This window comes from Olea europaea, chromosome 5, assembly GCF_002742605.1.
Source record: "Olea europaea var. sylvestris chromosome 5, O_europaea_v1, whole genome shotgun sequence".
In the NCBI taxonomy this organism is placed as follows: domain Eukaryota; kingdom Viridiplantae; phylum Streptophyta; class Magnoliopsida; order Lamiales; family Oleaceae; genus Olea; species Olea europaea.
This window is the reverse complement of record NC_036241.1, coordinates 15,418,925-15,436,998: the sequence shown is the minus strand read 5'-3', so window position 1 is coordinate 15,436,998 and position 18,074 is coordinate 15,418,925. Positions and strand designations below refer to the sequence as shown.

Here is an 18,074-nt window from a genome sequence, read left to right as displayed (position 1 = left end):
GACAACTCAAACTATATTTGAAATAACTTATGCGAAAGTGCAAAAATTTATGTCTTGCATTTAACTAATGCATTGGCACTTTTGTAACATATATTCTTTTATTTAATTTCTTATAAATGCATACGCCATTTTTCTTTCTTTTTTCTTTTTAATATAATGTGACCCCTTCAAAGAACTTTTTAAAAAGTGTCTTTTGGGAAAAATGAGTTTTGGAATAATAATTTTTTTGGAGAATATGTGGTTAAAAAGTAGAAATAATTTTTGGGTTATGTGCAGAATATTCTACAGTGAGAATATATAGTTGAAAATAAATTTTACAAAATGAGTTCTATAAAAAATGATTGTCAAATAGGGGCTTAAAGTTCAATTTGAAAGCATTAAAGTTAGGAAGCTGTATATTTATAAGTAAATGTTTGTTTCAATTAAAAAATTGGATTAAAATTTAAATTAAAGTCAGTGTTAATAGTAACAACATATTTTATAGAATTAATAACTTATTAACTACACAATCTATCAACTTGTATAAAAAACTTTTAAAATTTCGATTTTCATCTAAACCAAACATAGGTTAAGTAAGCTTTTTAAACTTCATCTAACAAGTTTAAACTTTAAATATATCATTTTTTTGTGTTTTCAAATAAAAAGATTTTTTTTTTAAATTATTGAAGTACATTTCAACTTACTTTATCATCAAAATAAGTAATTTTCAAAAAAGTTATATTTTAACCTACACCAACCAAATCTCCTTCCATCCTTGTAATCCACCAACCCATTCTCTTTACCTTTCTTCCAACTAGGACTGAACAAAACTCTCAAATCGAACCCGAACAGAATCAAACGGTTCACTTAAGTTAAATACTCGTACGGGTATCTGAATCAAGAACTAACATGTTTGATACAGTTCTTGGTTCTAGATCAACAATCGAATTTCCCTAATTTTTAATTAATTTATTTTAAATAAGTCAAATTATTAGTTATTTTAAATAATTTATTTTAAATCGAATTTCCCTAATTTTAAATAATTTATTTTAAATAAGTCAAACCAAAAAATATGATTTTCTTATTTCTAATTTTTAGTTCAAAGCCAACTTAATCAAATTGATTTAAGTTTTATCCAAATTTGTTACTATATCGTAGTGTCGTTTCTACCATTCGGGAGAAATCGAACTTAAGCTTGACAATGCCTCTCTTAATTATTTTGAGCTCGCTATCTTCCTCTTCCTATAATTTTAACAATTAAATCCAGAAAGAATTCAACAAAGAGAGACTCAAAATATATATAAGATTAGATTACGTTATTTTATAAGAGTTAAGATTGAACATATCATTAGTTGAATTAATATAACTTTGTAAATATTAAAAAATTTTAATTATAATGCGGAATTTGTGAACCGAATGGATCTGAACCGAACTGAACTAGAACGATTTTTTAATTAAATTTGGACTTGACGGTTTCAATTACTAAATACCCGAAAATTTCGGGTCTACAAGATTTGAACCGACTGAAGTGTATCATGTCAAGCCCTACTCCTAACTACCCTTTTAAATTTCTCTGTATAAATTATTGCCACGATTTATTATTGTTCCTGCGTTCCTTTCTTCTACAATGTCTCTCTTCTCATCCTCACTTTCAGACTTCTATTTCTGTCCTTCCACCTCTACCAAAAGCTCCGATACTGTCTGGCACCAGGCACACGGCAATGGCCGGTGGTCGGAAACCTCTACGACATAAAGCCAGTGGGATTCCGGTGCTTCACGGAGTGGGCTGAAACCTATGGTCCCATCATAGCCGTCTGGTTTGGCTCAACTCTAAATGTCGTAGTTTCCAACACAGAACTGGCCGAAGAAGTGTTGAAAGAGAACGATCAGCTGTTGGCAGATAGGCACAGAAGCCGTTCTGCTGCTAGATTTAGCAGAGATGGAAAGGATTTAATTTGAGTTGATTATGGACCACATTATGTTAAAGTTAGAAAGGCTTGTACACTTGAATTATTTTTTGCTGATAGAATTGAGGCTTTGAGCCCTATTAGAGAAGATGAGGTCACGGCAATGTTGGAGTCTATCTATAAGGATTGCACTAATCCAGTAATCCTGGTATGTCTTAATTACCTTTGATGTTTCCTTTTTTGGATATATTCATTCAGCTTGTAATTTTAGCTTTAGAAAATATAATTGTTATGATTAATACTCCCATTAATGGTGGTATCAAGCGCATGCATGAGTTGCGGATCCAAGAATTCGAAGTTTGCTCGTGCTAATATATGGGGAAAAAAATGCACGGCTGCCGCCATGGCTCGTTGGGGGCTGGGTCTGCCCACGTGCATGTATATAAACTATAAAGGAATCTCTTTTTTTATTTTTATTTTTATTTTTTTTGGAAAATAGTTAGCAAGAATCGTGAAAAACAAAAATATTTTTTAAAAACTACGACTGAATCTATGTTAGATAATTTAATATGCATTTTACTATACTAATTTATTTACACAAGAATTAAAATGGAATTCCTGGTTTGTGAATAAAATGAAGTTCTTAATTCTTGAAGCTATGATTATGAGTCTTGAATTCTTAATTTTTTTTTTTTTAAATCTGCCTAGATTTGTCAAGCTTTAAGGACTGGGTTCTTTTAACTGTTAGATGCTTCCAACCCTTTCCTTAAAGCTTGAAAAAGAACCTTGAATTATCAGTCTCTACTCATTTTACTAGAAGCTTTAAAATGCATTTACATCCTCAAACTTATCGTCTTTATGTCTTATCCTCGTTATCATTCCTTAGTTAGACTTGGAAAAAATGACGTCACGTCTCTTAATAGCACAACTTGAGGGCTAAGTAGCATCAAGGCAGGTACTCTGTACATCGTCATTTTACCACTTAGCAGATATTACATTGTGATATTTTATTACATCGTTGAATGGACCCATTCGAAAATAATTGGATGATGGCGAAAATCTGCGTTCAAATCGATCTAAGTACTCCCTAGATTAGAATTGGCAAGCATCGTTAGAGCAGGAATGGAAATAGTAGGTTTTTATCCCTACACTATAGGCCTACCTTTGATGGGCTTCTGGAATAAATTTGTATGTGTACACAAAACTTTGCCCTAATTTTAGAACTCCAAAAATTACCTTTTATAAAATTTATGTTGTGACTCGAACTCGGTTCTTTGTGCTTCCATAATTTTCAGCTAAAGGTGTTTTATGGAAATGCGATTTATAAAGTGAACTTTACATTGGATGCTGACACTTGGCACATCATAAATCGTTGGATAAGTCAATTGGTCTTGGTGATATATATACGCTTGGACGTTTCGTTTGGCCTCAGATTTTTTTCTGGCTTTTCATTTTTGAGAGGGTTCATCTTCTGTGAGTAGCTAGGGTTTTCTGATTCGCCATTATTTTGAACATCTCATTCGAAATGATACTTTGAGAGTTTAGACTTGAATACATGTGATTTCTTGTGTGAAATTTGGAATAGTTGTGAGAACTAGGGTCCTGATTTCGTGAAGTTAGATCTGCAGTTTCTTGTGTGATTCAAGCCAAGTCTGTTGATTCTTTGTGAAGAGATAAGTCTCTTATGCTGTATTCTGGTATTAGCTAAACGCTTGTAACCTCCATTGCCAGTATAAGGCATTATAGTGCAACTGAGCAATATTCGTTCTTGAATGGATGCTCAATAGGGGACTAGGTATTAAAAGAGTCACCGAACCTCTGAGGCTTCGGCCGAAAAATTCCTTTGTGTTCAGTTTTATTTTTCTGCAAGTTTTAATTTTTGTTATTAATCGATCCTTTAGTATCTTGTGTTTAATATCCTGTTTGGGCTCTTCATTGGTATCAGAGCTCTAAACTGGGGACAAGATACCTAGATCTTGGAAGGAAGGCACTAATCTATTTTAGATCTGAAAATTTTTGGAACTGCTTTTAAGCAGGATAAAGGATATCGAGTTTTACAACTCGTTGGGTGAGATCTTTCTGAATTTTTTGGAAAATTTATTTTCTAAATTCGATTTCTGGATTTTTCCCTTTGACTTACCATACACTAAAACCCCTGGAAAATATTCTTTGTCCAAAGGCTCCTACGAGGCCTTGGGAATCTGAGATAAATCTAGTACGAATGTGTATTTGGAGGGTCTTTGAAGGAAAAGTCACCGAAACGTAATTCTGTGATCTCTGATATTGTATTCCTTATATTGTTTTTTAACTGCGTGTCCTTCTGTGTTAAAACTTGTGACACCGGTATAATTGTTATTACACAAAACATGAAATAAATTTCCTTGTATTCTTGATTCATATCTAAGCACTTTGTGTTATATTGATATGGCTATTGCTAAGTTTGAAGTTGCTCAATTTGATGGAAAAGGTGATTTTAATATGTGGAGTCAAAAGATGAAAGCCATACTTATGCAAATGAGATGTGCAAAGGCATTAGATGATAGTTGGCCTCAAGATATGAATCATGTTAGGAAAACTGAACTTCAAGAAGTTGCCCAGGGTACCATTTTCTTGTATCTTTCTGATAATATGATATGAACCATTGGTGAAACCAAAACTGCTTCTGAACTTTGGACCAAACTTGAAACCCAGTATGTTACTAAGACTATCCCAAATAAATGCTATCTATTAAAGCAGCTATTTTCTTTTAAAATGGACCCTTTAATTGATTTAGATGATAACTTGAATAAGTTTACAAAGTTGACCCAAGACTTAGCCAACTATGATGAAAAACTTTTAAAAGATCAGTTGGCTGTAGTTCTGCTAAACTCTATTAGTGATAGATATAGAGACATTAAGGTTGCTCTTGAATATGGAAGGGATGAACTTACTACTGATATGATTATAAATGCCTTAAGAAATAAAGTATTGGAAATCAAATTTGAAACTAAGGATAATCACAGTGGTGACACCCTTCTAGCGAAAGGAAAGGGGTTCAGTAAACCAAGTTATCACTCTAAGAACCTTAATGAGAATAAAAACAAATGGAATGAAAAAGCTAAATCCAAGAACAAGGCTAAAAGGAAAAAAATGTTTCTAGTGTGGGAAACTGGGTCACTTCATTAAAGACTGTTATAAAAAGAAAAATAAGCTGAAAGAAAAGAAAGTTGAGGGTGGGAATGCTGCCTTAGTATTCAATAAAGATAAAATTGAGGATGGATTGGTCCTTGTTAATGTTGCAAAGAAGCTAAATAATGAATGGATCCTTGACTCTGGGTGTTCCTTCCACATGTGCCCAAACAAGAATAGTTTTCTTGACTTTGAAAAGACAACTGGTGGGCAGGTTATAATGGAAAATAATATGATCTGTAAAATAAGTGGAATAAGAACCATAAAACTGTTGTTAGAAAATGGAAAAGCTCTAAATTTGAAAGGAACAAGGTATATTCCAGACTTAGAAAGAAATTTGGTGTCTCTAGGAATGCTTGATGATATGGAGTTTGACATTAAAATGGGTCAAGGACATATGAAAATTCTTAGGGGAAATGACTTGGTCATTAGTGCCCCTAAGAGACATGGTCTCTATTTTCTTGAAGCAACCTTTACTTGGTTTGACTGCTGTTGCTTTAACTGATAACTTTACCTTTGCAAAGTTGTGGCATGAAAGGTTAGGCCATATTGACAAGAAAAGTTTAAAAGCTTTACAAAACAAAGGAAGTTTTGGAAATCAAAATCTTGATGAAATTTTCATTTGTCAAAAATGTGTGATAGGAAAGCAAGTTAAACTTCCTTTCTTACCTGGAATTCATAATTCTAAACAAATACTTGAGTATTTGCATGCTGATTTATGGGGCCTAGCCTCAGTTACTACCTTGTCTGGTTTTAAATATTACCTTTTAGTCATTGATGATTATTCAAGGAAAATCTGGATTTTCTTGTTAAAATCAAAAGATGAAACTTTTTCTATAATCAAACTGATAACAAAATAAAGATCCTGAGAACAGACAATGGTTTGGAATTTTGCAAAGAATGTAGCATAGTAAGACATAGAACAGTTACTTATACGTCTCAACAAAATGGTATGGCTGAAAGGATGAATAGAACCTTGTTGAATAAAGTGAGATGTATGCTTTTGAGTTTTGGTCTACCTAAACTATTTTGGGGTGAAGCAGTAAAAACTGCTGTATATTTAGTTAATAGAACTCCAACAAGTGCTCTGAATTATGATATTCCTGAATCTATATGGTCTAGAAATCTTGTTGATTATTCATACTTAAAATTTTTTGGATGTGCTGCCTATGCCCATCAAAATATTGGAAAGTTAGAACCTAGATCACTTTAGTTTGTTTTTCTAGGCTATGGTGAAAATGTAAAAAGGTACAGATTATGGCTTTACAATGAAGAGGGCTATAAAGTAATTGTTAGAAGAGATGTAGTTTTCAATGAATCTATTATGCCATGTTTAGAAGGAAAGGAGACTAATCTGACTGAAAAAGATGTTCAAATTGAGGTGGAGAAACTTTATAGTGAAACTGATTCTCATGTTCCTACCATAACTGAACTTGATCAAAATGAAATAGCATTACTGCTAAAACTGAAGACAATCAATCATTTGATACTGATAAACAAACTGATTTTACAAATCCTTCCTTAAATGAATATCAGTTAACTAGAGATAAGGAGAGAAGGCAAATTAGAACACCTGCTAGATTTGATTGTGATGATTTTGTTTCACTAATTACCTATAAAAAACAATTTGAAAATAAACCAAGCTCCTATGATGATGCCATTAACTGCTAAGATGCTAAAAATTGGATAGCAGCAATGAATGATGAAATGTCATCTCTTCTTAAGAATAATACTTGGAAATCGGTAAAGAGACCTAAGAATCAAAAGTTGATCGATTGTAAATGGATTTACAGGATAAAAGAAGGAGAGGGAGGAAACAAAAGTGTAAGATATAAAGCAAAATTAGTTGCAAAAGGTTTTACACAAAAAGAAGGAGTAGATTACAATGAAATCTTTTCTCCTGTTGTTAAGTACACCACAATCAGATGTATTCTTGCCCTTGTTGTTCAGTTTAAATGGAAACTGGATCAGTTAAATGTTAAACTGCATTCTTGTATGGTGACTTAGATTAAAAAAAATTATATGAAACAACATGTTGGCTTTATAAAAGGTGATTCTGAAAAAGTTGTATGTTTTTTAAATAAATCTTTATATGGTTTAAAACAAGCCCCACGGCAATGGTACAAAAGATTTGACACCTTTTTACTAAAACTTGGTTTTCAAAGAAGCAATTATGATATATGCCAATACTCAGAGGTAATGGAGGTAAAGCTCTTTATACTTAGTACTTTACGTAGATGATATGTTACTTGCAAACTGTGATAAATCTGAGATTGAGTTTATTAAATAGAAATTTAAATCTGAATTTGATATGAAGGATTTAGGAGCTGTCAAAAAGATTGTTGGTATGCAGATTTTTATAGATAAAGAAAAAGATATATTGTTCTTAAATCAACATGATTATGTGAAGAAAATGTTAAGAAGGTTTAATATGCTTGATTGTAAATCTGTTACTTTACCTTTAGCAAATTATTTCAAGCTTTCTTCTGATTTCTGCCCTAAAACTGCTGAAGAATATGATAGAATGTTGAATGTACTTTATGCTAATGTGATTGGATTTGTAATGTATTTGATGGTATGCACAAGACCTGATCTTGCATTCAGTATTAGTTTACTTTGCAGATTTATGAGTAATCCTGGGGAAGAACATTGGAATGCTTTGAAATGGCTTTTAAGATACTTGAAAGGGACATCCAACTATGGTCTCATGTTTAAGTTGAATAAAGAAGGGGTAACTTTAAAGGGATTTACTGATTTAGATTTTGCTGGTAATAGGGATAATAGGAAATCAACTTCATCCTATTTCTTTACCTTATGTGGTACTGTTATTAGTTGGAAATCTCAACTTCAAAAGATTGTAGCTTTATCATCTACTGAAGCAGAATATATTGCTGCTTCTGATGCCTTTAAAGAATGAATTTGGCTAAGTGGATTACTAAAGGAACTTGGTTTTGTTGATGAAAATGCAACTTTATATTCAGATAACCAAAGTGTCATACATCTAAGTAAAAACCCCATGTATCATGATAGAACTAAACACATAGATATTAAATATCATTTTATAAGGGATATATTTCAAAAGGAATTTTGAAAATTGGGAAGGTTGCTACTCAAGTTAATCCTTCTGATATGGGGACCAAGATAGTACCTTTAAACAAGTTTAAAAACTGTCTGAAGATATTATCTATTGATACATTGTAAATTTTTTTACAGGTACTTTTGGAGCGTATGAAATAAGGGAATGTGATATGCTCTTGGCTACACTATGAGCTAAAAACTATAGTAGCAAAGTGGAGATTGTTGTGACTCGAACCCGATTCTTTGTGCTTCCACAATTTTTAGCTAAAAACATTTTATGGAACTGCGATTTATAAAGTGAACTTTATACTGGATGCTGACACTTGGCACATCATAAACCGTTGGATAAGTCAATTGGTCTTGGTGATAGATATACACTTGGACGTTTCGTTTGGCCTCAGATTTTTTCTGGCTTTTCATTTTTGAGAGGATTCATCTTCTGTGATTGGCTAGGGTTTTCTGATTCGCCATTATTTTGAACATCTCATTCGAAATGACACTTTGAGAGTTTAGTCTTGAATACATGTGATTTCTTGTGTGAAATCTGGAATAGTTGTGAAAACTAGGGTTCTGGTTTCGTGAAGTCAGATCTACAGTTTCTTGTGTGATTCGAGCCAGATCTATTGACTCTTTGTGAAGAGATAAGTCTCTTATACTGTATTTTGATATTAGCTAAATGTTTGTAACCTTCATTACCAGTTTAAGGCATTATAGTGCAACCGAGCAATATCCATTCTTGAATGGATGCTCAACAGGGGACTAGATGTTAAAAGGGTCACCAAACCTCTGGGGCTTCGGCCAAAAAATTCCTCTATGTTCAGTTTTATTTTTCTGCAAGTTTTAATTTTTGTTATTAATCAATCCTTTGTATCTTGTGTTTAATATCATGTTTGGGCTTTTCAATTTATTTTCGAAATATGAGGCTCAAATGGAGACAACATTTCAAGTTCATTAGATGAAATTACAGATCCTCAAGTCCCTAGAAATCCTAACCTATTGAACTAAAAAAGATGGATTTAGGTTGGTATAAAACATAGGTTTGGCGAACTCAGCAATATAGAATACTACATATAATTATTGACATCAGACCGGGCCGGACCGGTCGGTTTGGCCCTGGAACCGGTGAACCAGATAGTGGTCATGTCCAATTATAATAATTGCTCAAGCCAACAAGTGAACCGGTCAAGAACCGGTTAGACCATCAATAACTTTCCGGTTCGGACGAATTTAAAGAGACATCAGGACCGGTTCAAATATGAACCGGTTGTTGCCAAAGTGTAGTGCAAAATTTTTTCTTCAATTTGGCATGGCAAGAATTCGAACCCTAGCTTCAAGAAAGTAATATCACTCTCGTAACCATTAAGGCATATGCACATTCATTGGTAAATAATGTAAGGGAGATACATATATATTTGGATTTAGAAAATGGTCATCATTTTGTTTGAAAATTATAATTTAATTAAAATTACAATATAACAATGACCCACCGGTTGAACCATTAACCCAGAGACCCGATGATTTTTTTTGAGTCGACAATCATGTCGAGTCTAGTAACTATGCTACATAATACACACCTAAGAGAGCTTGTTTCCAACTTCATTTCACAAATCTTGTGCTCTAAAAATTTACGATTTTTGGGTTTTAGTTTTCATGTCATATCTTTGTGAAGTCTTTTTTTTGGAGAATATCGAATAAGATCAAATGTTGGAAGCATCAAAGAATCAAAAAGAACAAATTTCTTAAAGTTTAAAGAATCTAGACAGCATGAAATAAAAAATTCCAGATTGGAGATCAAGATTCAAGTTTACAATCAAAGATATTTGCGATCAAGGAATTTCTAAATTAAATTTTGTGTGCACAAATTAGAAGATTACAACACGTATTTAAAACATCTAGCTAAGATCCGGTTCAAAAATAAAATAAAAAATTTGTTTTTCATTATTTTTATGATTCAGTTTCCAATGATTTAAGTGTAAGCATGTCTTGGAGACAAATCACAGCCCGTGACTATTTTGCATACTAGATATGGATTTTATAACTTCATACCATTCATCTCATACATTTAGTAGTTTATTCTCTGGTGAAAAGCTTTTGAATTGAAAATCGTCAACATTTATAACTATACAAATAACTTGTGGAAGAGCCTGAAATTGAAGAAATATCTAGAAGTTATGGCACTCAACAACATAACAAGACTTGCATCTGGGAAGCGATGTATGAATTCTGACGGTATATTGGATGAGAAAGGTCACGAATTTAAGGCCATTGGTGCAAATGGAATAAAACTCGGCACTTCTCTTTCCATGGCTGAGTGTTGAGTAGTAAACTTGATTTTTGGACTAAACAATATGGGCTTAAGGATTTTGCTTATAGGCCCAAATCAATTAAAAGGCCCAACATGCCTAGCATTTCTAGAAATATTATCTAGAAAAATCTATATAATTATCTAAGTAAGATATGTGGTCTATAAAGAATATCTAGAGAATTCTAGGAAAATATCTTGATGTGTGGTCTAGGTGTCCCTAGAAAATGTGTGGACTAGAATCTTTATGTAAACACTATATAAAGGGGTAGTGTCCTCCATTTTGTAACAAGTCAAAAAGTGTGTAAATTCTTGAAGTTGAGAAATACAAGTTTTCTTTTGTTCACTTCCTTCTTCCTATTAGTGTTGTCCTCCTTAAAAGCCTTAACCAATCCAAGTTAGTAAACTCATCTTTCCTCCAACAGACTGGTATTAAAGCCCTAAGGTTCTTGTTAAAAATGGCAAGTGGGATGATTCATTTTCAAGTCCCCCAACTCAATAAGGATAACTACGACAATTGGAGCAACAAGACGAGATCGCTCTATCCCAAGCACAAAGGGATAGTTTGAAGGATGCAAAGAAGAAAGACAAGAAGGCGCTCACCCTTATCTATCAAGCCTTAGATGAAGGCATGTTCGAGAAAGTAGTTTGTGCTACTACCAGTAAGGAAGCATGGGAGATCTTGTAAAACTCCCACAAAGGAGTTGAGAAGGTGAAAAAGGTTCGACTTCAAACACTTCGAGGTGAGTTTGAAGATTTACATTTGAAAGAATCAGAATCAATTTCTGATTACTTCTCTAGAGTATTAGCTATTGTGAATCAATTAAAAAGGAATGGAGAAAAGTTGAACGACACTCGAGTAATTGAGAATATACTTAGGTCTTTAGATTCTAAATTTGACTACATAGTTGTAGCCATTAAGGAATCTAAAGATCTAGATAGTATGAGTGTCGATCAACTCATGGGATCTTTACAAGCCCATGAGGAAAGACTAGAGAAGAAGGTGAAAGAAGAGCCATTAGAGTAAGCTCTTCAAACAAAGCTCACTTTGAACAAGGGTGAAGGAAGGTTCGACAGTAGAAGAAGCCAAAGAGGACGAAGATGAGGCCAAGATCGAGGAAGAAGTGCATTCTACAAGGAGGAAAGAAAACAAGCTCATTTTCCACCAGAGGTCGTGGAAGAGGAAAAGGTATGAGGCAAAATGAAGGGCCAAGGTATGAAGAATCTCAAATTAAATGTTACAATTGTAAAAAACTTGGTCATTATGCTTCAGAATGTAGAAATATTACTAACCAAGTTGAGGAGAAAGCCAACTACAAAGGTGAAGAGAGCAGAGAAAAGAACACTTGGTATTTGGATACAGGAGCAAGCAACCATATGTGTGGAAGAAAAAATATGTTTGTGGAGTTTGATGAATCAGTACGTGGAAACATTACCTTTGGAGATGAATCCAAAATTCAAGTGAAAAGAAAAGGTAAAATCTTGATTCGCTTGAAAAATGGTACACATCAATTTATCTTAAATGTCTATTATGTGCCCAATATGAAGAATAATATTTTAAGTTTGGGACAACTCTTAGAGAAGGGCTATGATATTCATTTGAAAGATCTTAGTCTTTCAATAAGAGATAAAAGAGAAAATTTGATTGTTAAAGTCCCTATGACAAGAAATAGAATGTTTGCGTTAAGCATTCAAAATAATGTTGCCAAATACTTAAAAGCTTGTTTTAAAGATTCATCTTGACTTTGGCACTTAAGATTTGGACATCTTAATTTTGGAGGCTTAAAGTTGTAAGTAAGAAGAAGACGGTGAAAAGTTTGCCTCTAATAAATCATGTAGATCAATTATGTGAAGGACGCTTACTTGGAAAGCATTCGAGGAAAAGTTTTCAAAAATGAGCTTCTACAAGAGCTAAGAAGCCGCTAGAACTTGTACACTCCGATGTTTGTGGGCCAATTAATACAAGCTCTCTTGGTAAGAGCAATTACTTTGTTTTTTTTATTGATGATTTTAGTAAAAAGACTTAAGTCTATTTTCTCAAACAAAAATTGGAAGTTTTTGAAACTTTTAAGAAGTTTAAAGCTCTTGTTGAAAAAGAAAGCGGATATAGTATAAAAGCATTGAGATCAGATAGAGAAAGAGAGTTCACCTCCAAAAAGTTTGAGAAATACTGTGAGGAGAATGAAATTCGTCGCCCATTGACGGTTCCATACTCTCCACAACAAAATGGAGTAGTCGAAAGAAAAAACGGATCCATTCTTAACATGGCCTGCTGCATACTCAAGAGTAAGAGATTACCTAAAGAACTTTGGGTCGAAGCTGTTAATTGCGCCGTGTATCTATCTAACCGATCACCTTCTAGAAGTGTGAGAAATAAGATACCACAAAAAGCATGGAGTGGAAGAAAGCCCAACATCTCTCACTTACGAGTATTTGGGAGCATTGCATATGCTCATATACCAGATCAAAAGCGGTCCAAGTTAGGTGACAAAAGTGAAATGTATGTCTTTATCGATTATGACTCTCGCTCTAAAGGCTACATGTTGTATAATCCAAACAAGGAAAAGATCATCATAAGTAGAGATGTCAAGTTTGATGAAGAAGGAGCTTGGGATTGGGGTGTCCAAGAAAAAGACTACGACTTTTTATCATTCTTTGGAGAAGAAGAACAAGAGAATGGAGAGCAGCAAGAGCTTACCAATCAACCTCTATCACCAACTAATGGAGATGCTTTCCCATCCTCTTCACAAGGAGAAAGCTCAAGCAAAAGGACACCAAGGATGAGGAGCCTACAAGAGCTATATGAGGTAACAGAAAATCAAAATGATCTCATACTCTTTTGTCTTTTTGTCGATTGTGAACCAATAGGGTATGAAGCGGCACAAAATAAAAGATGGAGAGATACTATGGATGAAGAGATTAAGGCTATAGAGAAAAATAACACGTGGGAGCTGACAACTCTTCCCAAAGGAAAGAGAGCAATCGCAGTTAAGTGTGTGTACAAGGTAAAGAAGAATGCTAAAGGAGAAGTAGAAAGATACAAAGCAAGATTGGTTGACAAAGGCTATAACCAATGATCGAGAATCGATTATGAAGAGGTATTTGCTCTTGTTGCTCGTTTAGAAACCATAATATTAATTATCTCTTTTGCAGCGCAAAATAAGTGAAAGATATTTCAAATGGACGTGAAATCAACTTTTCTAAATGGTTATCTCGAAGAAGAAATCTATGTGGAGCAACCAATGGATTATAAAGTAAAATGATATGAAGGTAAAGTCTTGAAACTAAAAAAGGCTTTATATGGGTTGAAACAGGCTCCAAGGGCATGGAATAGTAGAATTGACAAGTATTTTCTAGAAAATGATTTCACAAAATGCCCTCACGAGTATGTCCTTTATACAAAGGTAAATGAGAAAGGAGATATTTTACTTGTTTGTTTGGATGTAGATGATCTTATATTCATAGGAAATAATCAAAGTATGATCACTGAGTTTAAGAAGGCAATGGCTCAAGAATTCGAGATGACGGATATCGACCACATGGCCTACTATATTGGGATTGAGGTAAAGCAAATGGAGGATTGTATCTTCATCTCACAAGAAGGATATGCGAAAGAAGTTCTAAAGAAATTCAATATGAAGGATCGCAGAGCTGTATGTACCCCCGTCGAATGCGGAATCAAGTTGTCAAAGAATGATGAAGGCAAAAAAATAAATCCAACACTTTTTAAGAGTCTTGTTGGAAGTCTAAGATACTTGATGTGCACAAGACCAGATATCCTTTTTGGAGTTGGGCTCGTCAGTCGCTATATGGAGACACCTACCATGACCCATATGAAAACTGCAAATAGAATTTTTCGCTACATCAAAGGTACGCTTGATTATGGCTTAGTCTATTCATCATCTAATGAATTCAAACTTGTTGGATATAGTGACAGGGATTGGGGTGGAGATAGTAATGATAGAAAAAGTATGATTGGATATGTGCTTTACTTGGACGACACAGCTTTCACTTGGAGCTCAAAGAAGCAATCGATCGTAGCACTATCTACCTGTGAAGCTGAATATGTTGCAGCTACATCAAGTGTCTACCATGTGATTTGGCTTAGAAACTTGTTGAAGACGCCTGGAGTTTCACAAAAAGAACCAACCGCAATCCATGTTGATAAAAAATCGGCATTGGCAAAGGCAAAGAACCCAGTATTCCATGACAGAAGCAAGCACATTGATACAAGATATCATTTCATAAGAGAAAGTATTGCAAAGAAAGAAGTGCAGCTGAAATATGTAACCTCCCAGGAGTAGATCGCCGACATCTCACTATGCCACTCAAGCATGATGTGTTCCACAAGTTAAAAACTCTACTTAGAGAAGCAAAATCAAGTTTAAGGGGGGATGTTGAGTAGTAAACTTGATTTTTGGACTAAATAATATGGGCTTAAGGATTTTGCTTATAGGCCCAAATCAATTAAAAGGCCCAACATGCCTAGCATTTCTAGAAACATTAACTAGAAAAATCTATATAAATATCTAAGTAAGATATGTGATCTTATAAAGAATATCTAGAGAATTCTAGGAAAATATCTTGATGTGTGGTCTAGGTGTCTCTAGAAAATGTGTGAACTAGAATCTTCATGTAAACACTATATAAAGGGGTAGTGTCCTCCATTCTGTAACAAGCCAAAAAGTGTGTAAATTCTTGAAGTTGAGAAATACAAGTTTCCTTTTGTTCATTCCTTCTTCCTATTAGTGTTGTCCTCCTTAAAAGCATTAACTAATCCAAGTTAGTAAACCCATCTTTCCTCCAACACTGAGCACATCCCATGGTCGCGTTGGATGTTCCCACTTAATAATGAGGCATTTGCCAATCATGCTGATCATATGGACCATCTCACATGAGCTATAATCGAAGAGCACAGAGTTGCTTGCCAAAAGAGTGGGGGCGTGCTAAACAACGCTTTTTGGATGCATTGGTGACATTTCAAGAGCAATATGACTTTAGTGAGGACACCATCATTGGTTTACTTTGGTTAAGCCTATTGCTGATTACATTAATTAATTACATCAGTGTGAAAATTAATGGAGCTGCATACTGAAAAATCTATGTTTGAAGGACATGATCGCTGCAGGAAAGGACATAACTTCAATATCTGTTGGATGGGCCATGGCGGAGTTAATCAAAAATTCGAAGGTTTAACACAAGGTCCAAGAAGAGCTAGACTGTGTGATAGGATACGAACGTGTGATGGCTGAGATGGACCTTTCAAACCTTCCCTACCTTATGTGTGCGGTTAAGGAATCTCTTAGATTGCACCCTCCAACCCCTCTCATGCTCCCTCATCGTGCCAGTGCAGACGTTAAGATAGCTGGTTATGACATCCCCTAAGGATCAAATGTGTACGTGATATGGTCGAATTTAATAGAGAAGAATTAGAGAAAATAAAGTTATAGGAGAGGAAATTGAAGGAAAAAACTGGACAGGGATAAAGTAGAAAAGATGGCAGGAAATAATTGCATTCTTCCATTTCCCCTAAAAATAAAGAAGGCATAAGCTCTATGGATTAAATGGATAAATGAAGCACACCTTGGAACATTCACAGCAAAAAAGGATACTCTATGGATTAAATGGATAAATGAAGTACACCTTCGAGGTTCGAATATTTGGAAATATAGAGTGAAGAAAGATGATTCTCCACTTCTTAAAAAGCTGCTGGAAATAAGAGACGTCATTGTCGAATCACATAGCGACAAACAAGCTAAAATTAACAAATTATGTAGCTGGACAGATTCTGGGATTTTCAGCACCAAAGCTGCCCATGAGTTCTTCAGATCGAAAGGAGTTAAAACCGGCTAGGCCACCTCTGTTTGGGAATGTTCTATCACTCCTAAACATTCATTCATCCTTTGGTTAGCTATTCGGGGAAAATTGAAAACTAAAGACAGGTTAACGAATCTTGACTTGGATCGAACCTATCCGTTCTGTGGAGTCTTCGATGAAACTGCCCAACACGTCTTCTTTTCATGCCGTTTTTGTAGAGATGTTTGGGATCATATCCGACATTTAGTTGGCTATTCGACGCACCATGTCTACCTTACTGAGTTCTTTAAAATGGATGAAAAAAAGGAAGCCTGTGGTAAGACTTGGCCAAGTAGAGGAAAACGTGTTGCCCTTACAACAAATGTGTACTACATTTGGATGGTAAGGAACATATGTATTTTTGAAGGTATTAAGCCGCAAGTTAAATCTATTGTAAGATGAATTAAAACACACGTATACAAAGCTATGTTCACCTTGTATCCGTATGTTTTGATTCAATTTGAATCTTTTGTAGTCGATCTTTAGACCAATGTTGGTGCATCTATTTTTATTTGATTCTCCCGGCTATGTTCAGTGTACATGTATTGGTTACTTACTTTCTAATTTCTCGGGTATGCTCGGTGTACTTTTAAATTAATTTTGATATATGGAATTTCACATTTACCAATAAAAAAAGAAGAAGGCATAAGCTCACTGCGCATGCCCCTTTGCACAGGCACATGGGGGTGGATCGGCCTATACAGGTAGCACAGCTTAGTTAATGCTAGAAATCAAGAGCAGCACTATCCCACAAAAGCTACAGATAAGCACTGCATGGCTTATTAACTGGAGCAAACAAACTGAATAAATAGAGCCCACTACCCCCACGTGTTGACTTTAGAAGATAACAACATATATGAGAATCATTAGCATGGCTAGCTTTGTGAATTTTGGACAAATACCTCCATGTTTCCACTCCCAGCTTCCACTTCTAGCCTCCACTTCATTTCCACTTTAATCTGGTGCCTTAACAAAGTTATTTGCATGGCGACACGTATCAGTACGTCAACGTTTGGGCAATAGCACGAGAACCTGCCGTGTGTATGAACCCTTTATAGTTCCGACCAGAAAGGTTCCTGGAAGAGGATTTTGATATGAAAGGACGTGATTTTCGACTGCTACCATTTGGTGTCGGAAGAAGGGTATTCCCTGGTGCACAATTGGGCATCAATTTTGTTGCGTTCATGTTAGGCCACCTTTTGCATCATTGCCATTGGGCTCTCCCCATTGGGATGACTGCAGAAGAGATTGATGTGAGAGAAAACCCTGGTCAGGTTACATACATGCGAACTCCATTGCAGTCTGTGCCTACTCCGCGATTACCAGCAGATTTGTACAAACGTGTGGCTGTAGACATATAATTTGTTGAATTTCGAATTTTGTTGATATTTATTGAGGTTTCGACAACCTTGTTTTAATTATGGTTGACTTCTAAAATTTTTTTCGGGTTGTACTAATTTTTTTTCTCAAATATATTCTAGTTGATATTGAATTTTAAATTTTTTTGTGTTACCATTGTACTTATTAAAATGTTAATACATCAGTTGCTCAATCACTTGTTTTGAAGTAACCCAGAACTTAATAGCATTGCATTCATCATTTCCTTTAAAGTACGATTATTCCGTTCAGCAACACCGTTTTGTTGTAGTGAATAAGGTGCGGTGGTTTCATGTATGATTTCGTATTGTGCACAGAATTCCGCAAATGGTGTTTCATACTCACCACCTCAATCGCTTCTTAACACCTTAATTTTCTTATTAAGTTGAGTTTCAACTTTACTCTTA

General features: G+C 34.6%; 1 pseudogene; it reads left to right on the top strand.

Moving 5' to 3' along the window:
- The first annotated feature begins 1,599 nt into the window (after positions 1-1,599).
- Positions 1,600-17,651, top strand: LOC111394301 (annotated as a pseudogene).
- Positions 17,652-18,074: the final 423 nt, after the last annotated feature.